This window comes from Curcuma longa, chromosome 4 (assembly GCF_044706935.1).
Source record: "Curcuma longa cultivar G26 ecotype Majalengka, Jawa Barat chromosome 4, ITB_CL_G26_1.1, whole genome shotgun sequence".
NCBI classification, from domain to species: Eukaryota; Viridiplantae; Streptophyta; class Magnoliopsida; order Zingiberales; family Zingiberaceae; genus Curcuma; species Curcuma longa.
In genome coordinates, this window is record NC_133864.1 from 12,298,772 (window position 1) to 12,305,485 (window position 6,714).

Consider the following 6,714-nt stretch of genomic DNA (forward strand, 5'->3'; position numbering starts at 1 on the left):
TAGTTATTCTTGTTCATTTGAAAATGGATTTCAATATTTTTCTTAATTCAGTGTTGGTTTACAATGGTTTCTTAATTTATAAGCTATATAAATTAAACACCTTAACTCCTAATGACAATATAATTATGCATATAGCATAGATACGAAATACAATTTGACTAACAAGAATTCCTTCATGTTGTGGCATAGGCGTTTAGGACATGTTTCAAACAATGCCTAGAGAGGTTGATGTCATATGAAATTCTTGATTCCCTTAACATATCAGACTTTAAGATCTGCATAAAGTGTGTTAAGGGGAATACCACTGACAAGAATAATAAGGGTGCAAGTCGATATAGTAGCGTCTTAGAACTAATACATATAAACATTTATAGACATTTCTCTAAGACATCTTGAAATGGACGCATATATTTCATTAGTTTCATAGGCGACTATTTTATACCTTATTTATGAGAAGTCACAATTGTTGAAAATGTTCAACATTTTCAAAGTTGAAGTTGAAAATCAACTAAGCGAGAAAATTAAGGTCGTTAGAATACTATGGTTATCATAGTGGTGAATAGTATGGTTGGTATGATGGATCATATGAACAACATCTAGGACCATTTGTGAATTACCTTAAAGAGTGTAGCATTGTCCCTCAATATACCATGTTTGGTGCTCTCAGTCAGAATGGTGTCATCAAGTGACTAAATCATATTCTAAAAGACATGATGAGTATGATGACTTTCACTTCTCTACCGGAGTCTTTATCATGAGACACTCAAGACTACATTTACCTACTATAATATATTCCTATTACAATTTTCAGAATTAATTCTCGTTCTTCCTAATCTATTCTGGAGGAATAAAGTACATTTCTCTGAACATTTAAGCAATATGGTTGTGATATCATTTCTATTTTATTGTTATTAAGAGAATGCATATTCTATATATGTATCTAGCATATTCCTTAATAATTACGGTAAATTGTGAAAAAAAAAAGTGGGAAACTTATGTAGTTACATGCATATTCTGTAGTTACATGATTAAGTTAGCATGAATGAAATGTTCCTGATCAATTGTCTTTATTAGTATATATATAGTGAACCTGCATATGCTTAACTGTTTTTTAATCTAATTTCACATTATTCTATGCTGATAGGATGAGTTAAGGGATGCAGTTTTGCTTGTGTTTGCTAACAAACAAGACCTTCCAAATGCCATGAATGCTGCTGAAATAACTGATAAGCTTGGTCTTCATTCTCTCCGTCCACGTCACTAGTAAGATGTACTTGTGCTATCTATTTTGGTTTGAAAAATGATATATTATATGAAAATATAGTATGAAAATACAACATGACATATTTCATTGCATGGATGTGAGATCCATTGCATGGATATGGGACCTATTGCATAGAGTGTGTCATGTTGTATTTTTATACTACATTTTTTTTATATAGTGTATCATTACTCTTTTGATTTATTTATCTTACTATGAATGTAACTGACATTTTTCTTAGCAATTGGTTTTTGGAATACATGCTGAATTATGATAAACCAGTAAAAAATAATAGCAATCATACAATGGATTTTATCGCATTAAATATGCCTAAACTAGATTGTCTTTTTAAAATAATGGCACTATTCGATGTTGAAGGTTAAAATGTTGGGTTATTATGAACCTCTTCAATATCAAGAAAGTTTGGTTTGGAAACTGCTCTCTGTCACCTTTCATATTGCATGTGATGCTAATAGAGTAATAGGCTTTGGTATGCTGTGCCTTGAATTATATAGCAAATTTAACCACAAGATCCATGAACCAGACTAGCAAAATTGCAAATGAAACTAAATTCAGGAAAAACCAATATGTCAAAGAGCAAAAAAAGCTCTCTTTCAGAAATAAAAATAAGGTGTTGGCAGAAAAAAGTATTAAGGTATTAAGGCAGAAAAAAGTAACAACCAAACAAGTATTAAGATTTTCATAAGGCAGAAAAACAAGGAGGCGATGACGGTTTTCTGGCTTCCACACTGTAGACAAGTAGTTTTTATAAGTATTACGTTACAAGAATAAAACTATAAAATGATTTTGTTTTTAAGTAACAGATAATGTATTCCACTTTGAAAAACCAAAAAGTAGATACCTTGCTGGCAATGTTGCTGGAGAGCCGATCAAGCCCTCAATTCATTCAAACCTTCACCGGATGTAGCACAAGTGCTTTTTATGTACCTGGCATGCAAACAAAATCTGTGTTCTCAATCTCCAAAAATCAATATTGCAACTTCTTAACTGCAAAAGGTTGGAACCGCCAACCTAGCGGCCCCCCCCCACCCCGGCCCCACAAGTATGAGGGGGAGTAAATCACGGTGAATGCGGGACTGGCCAGGACATAGTGGCTCGAGGAATTGGAAACATGACACATTTTGATGTTATCTCATGTGCGCCATGAGCCTCGAACCGCATACCTTCAACTGCAAGCATCTAGGTCCTGACCAGCTGCTCCCGCCCGTGGGGGCAATATTGCAACTTCTTAGACTTTACAGGAAGGATGCTTTGCATAATCTTGAAGTTGAAAAACCAAGAAAATGGCAATAAGGTATTAATTCATTAGTAGTAATGAAGGTTGGGTAGACTCAGTAGATAATTTTTTAATCCGTTGATTTGCGTATGAATATCGAAAATGATATTCCAAAATATATTGATTCAATAGAATATCAGGAGATAAGTAATCAAACTCAACGTTTGAGAAGAAACGAGACAGTTATAAATTCTTATTAATAAAAAATTATTTCAAAAATAATTAAACAAGTGTTCAAATAGATTGAAACTCTAATCCCTATGAAAGATGAAAATACTCCTAAACTCTAATTCGGCAAAATTAATGAAAAGATTAAAATTATTTCTATTATTCTCACATCATTCTCTCTGAGTTGACAAGAACTCGTCCCTCGAATTCAGAGTAATGTCAGGTGATAGAAGATCATTTGACATCAACTTAATAAAATCTACTAATAGCCGTTGAACTTTAAGAATCTTTATTAATTTGCTAATGTCCTTTTTGTGCTTCCTCTTGATCCAACTTGCAAGCTGGTCTCACTCACTTTGATATGGTGCAAGATGGTCATTGATGACATAATGTTCTGATTTCAAGCTTGCAGATGCCAAGCTCCCCATGAAGGTCCAAGCCCTTCAATTCCCTTAGGTTGCAGCCATCCTCCTTGGTCATAATGATCTTGACAATATCTTCAAAGAAGTCAAGTAATTATTGATTATAGTAGGCATGGAACTCAAATCCTTAATCTGTTCTCAGTCAAGATGCAAAATGAGATGCCTTAGGCCGACCAATTTACTTGTTCCTTGCCGCAACAAGGAAAGGTTGTAGCAAAATTTGAGCTCCAAAATCTGCAAATTGTACAGGTTGTCTACAGATTCAGGTAGCTGTGACATTAATTCCAGCAAGGCCAAGGTATCTCAGGTGAACTAGCTTGCTAACTGAATTTGGCAATTCTTCTATGCCACCTTTGCTCAAATCCAATTAGGGTGACCAAAAATTCAATTAAATCAAATAAATTGATCGAACCGATTGAATTAAAAAATTCGATTCGGTTATTTTAAAATTTTGATTATTTTTCTAAAAAAATCAGTTAATTCAGTTCAATTTCGATTTTAAAATTTTTTATTCGGTTAAACCGAATAAACTCAATTAATCAAACTAGAAAAATAATTTATAAATTTTAAATAAATAAATTTATAAATTCCTAATTAATTAGTAAAATTTTGATAATATTTAAAAAATTCGGTTAATTCTGTTGAAAACTGAATTAACCGATAAAATATCGATTCGGTTTGTTCGATTTTTATTAAAAAATTCGATCGGTTCGGTTGGTTCAAAAAAAATCAATTTATTTGATTTTTCAATTAATTTTATTCAATTCAATTCAGTTTTAACCGAATACTCAGCTCCAACAGCCACAGGTATTTTAGGTTGTTAAACAAATCATTTGGAATTCTGCCCACACCTCCCCAGATTTATTGATCAATTTCAGCAACCTCAAGCTCACATGATCATATAGTTTCTCAAACAAAATCTGACCCTTTCTATGGAGGATTCAACTCATTGTCTTCCATAACCAGTAACTCATTTTTAGAGAGAGAGCACGCAAGATGGCGAATCATCTTGGGCATTGTGTATTCACATGTAGTTTTGCTTGAACTAGATTCAGTGGAACGGTTGAAAAATTGACATCGATCGAAGGTTGTTAAAGAGCACACTACCATTGGCTTCCGGCATTCTCTCTGTACCCAACTTTGTGTTGTCCACGTCCTGACCAGCTCATCTTTGTCAAACTCTTAAATATCTGGAAAAATAGAGCAAAAAGCAAAACACTGCTTTGATTCGTAGTTCAATTGATGGTAACTTGTCATGAAACTTTTCAGATTGGACAAGTGCTATTTTTTTTGAGACGTAGCATTTCATTGTAGATGATCTTCTGTGTCATTAGTTTCTGATTTCAAGAGTTCGTCATGGGAAATTGTGACAAGAGGCTAACCCGCACTTTCACCGATGTCTTCAGGTTTCTGATCGATCATCCTTCTCGAGACCCTATAACTGCTCCAAATGGAGATCATCCCCGTCCAGATGCCAGCGTTCTGAGCCGTGATCAAAACCCGGCTTCCTTCTGCTCTCTCCAAAAGAGGAAGACGGCAGTCTCTTCCGGAACATGAGTTTCTTCTTGCAGAAATTGTCAAGCACAAGTAAGAATTTATCTCCTTGATGATCTCTTTTGTAACCTTTGCGACATTGCACGCTTTCGACAAAGACACACACATCATCTCAAAGTTGTCATCGATCACTCTTAGAGAATTGTTATTAATTTAGAATAGGTCAAGTCGACACTCGGCTTCTCGACTAGGAACTCAACTTCTTGGCATAGCACTTGGGAACTTGCTCAGGCAGCACTTAGCTTTCCACTTAGGACTCGGAAAACACTTACCTCACGTCACTCAAGAGCACTCAATTTCGTCCGACGATGTCTCACTCGGACTCAAGAAGTCCACTTGAAAGCCCAACAAACTACGACTTGATAAGGCCATCTGAGATAAGTTTGTATTTGAATTCTAATAATTTTTAATTCAATCAATTCCCTATAACTATGACAAGAATCTTAGAATTAAAATTGTTTAACGATCTTCAAAAAAACAAAAGAATGTCTAACAATTTAAAAAAAGATTTCGTTTGGTTGAGATGGCCACGGAGTTTGTTGAAGCAATATGCTCAACAATATTAAAATAGATTCATTCTGTTGAGATGACTACGAAAATAATTGAAAAGCAGGATGCTTAACACGTGATGATTGCTTTACCCCGATTGAAAATGTTCTAATTAACTATGGAGAGAAGTCAAAAAGTTTCTGTAGATTAAATTTCAAACAATGGCAGCATAAAATACTCTTTAATTTACTTAATCATGTCGAACTTAATCCAGTTCTTAACGGAGGAACCTCTAAGCTTGCTAAGGGAAGCATGGGATTATTCAAAATTTCTGTGTCGGATCTATATTCTCAATTGTCTTGTCGATTAATAATATAATGGGTATAACATGAAGAGAATGACTAAGGAATTATAGGGGGATGGAGAGCTTCGATCGGATATGGGATGACTCTAGTTGGTCTATTGCACTATTTGGGATGCGGATCATTGCTGGCTATGATGGTGGCAGAGACAGATCTATCCAAGGGATGTCCTGGGCTCTAGCCCAGCCCAATTTTTTGCACGTCTCCCTGCAGCAGGCTTATACTGGATAGAACGCCACGAGCGGGGCAAGCACGGACATGGTGGGGTCGTTTGCGCCAATGACGTTCACGTCGACTGGAGCTTCTTGCGCTGCTTCGTAGCAGATTCCTCCTCCTCCCTTGATGTGGGTGCCAGGGCCGGCAACAAGGATGAGAAAGGAGCCTCGGTGGGGATCCTGATCGCGCCATCAACTATGGTCGCGATAGCAGAGGCAGCCCCGAACCCAATGGCGGCAATGATAGTCGGGGGCGGCTAGAGTAGCCATCGGATGGTCTCGCCATCCGGTTTGTGCCCTAGCTCGCATGTGAGCCTGGAAGATCCGGGTGGTAATAGGTGGTCGACATCCAGATCTACTGCCCCTTCCCTTCCACCTTAGTGTGCCAGTCCTTGGTCCTCGCCTTCTGCTGTTGAATGATGGATAGCGCGCCAATAATCTAAGGAACTCCATGGGCTTTGGTTTCGGCGCAAGCAGACGGTGCCCCGATCCTCTGTCATTCCTTCCGCAACGCCTCTACTCTCTGCGTCGTCCTTCGTCGGAGAATCCATTTACACCACGGGCCTCTGCCGTCGTCCTTGATCGTTCCTTGACAAGTGTGATCATGGGGTATCGTTCGGACCTCGCGACACTCGAGATCGCTCAGCTTCATCTGTCTACATACCACTCGGACTGGGAAGTCCACTCAAAAGTCCGACAGTCAACGATTTGTCAAGGTCATTTTAACAGAGATAAATCTAATTTGAATTTTAATAATTTTTAATTCAGTAGATTTCCTTTAACTCTGATAATAATCTTAAAAGTAAGATTGTTCTTAAAATAGAAAGATTATGTCTTACATTATGAACGTGTTAACAATCCAAATATAAATCAGTGTTTGAGGCAAGTACGACTGCACCATGCATGAGGCAGCAATCATGGCTCGATCGAGAAATTGTAACATTGC

General features: G+C 36.9%; 1 pseudogene; it reads right to left on the reverse strand.

Moving 5' to 3' along the window:
- Positions 1–5,771: 5,771 nt before the first annotated feature.
- LOC141826313 (transcription factor PCF2-like) lies at positions 5,772–6,319 on the reverse strand (annotated as a pseudogene).
- Between the last annotated feature and the right edge of the window lie 395 nt (positions 6,320–6,714).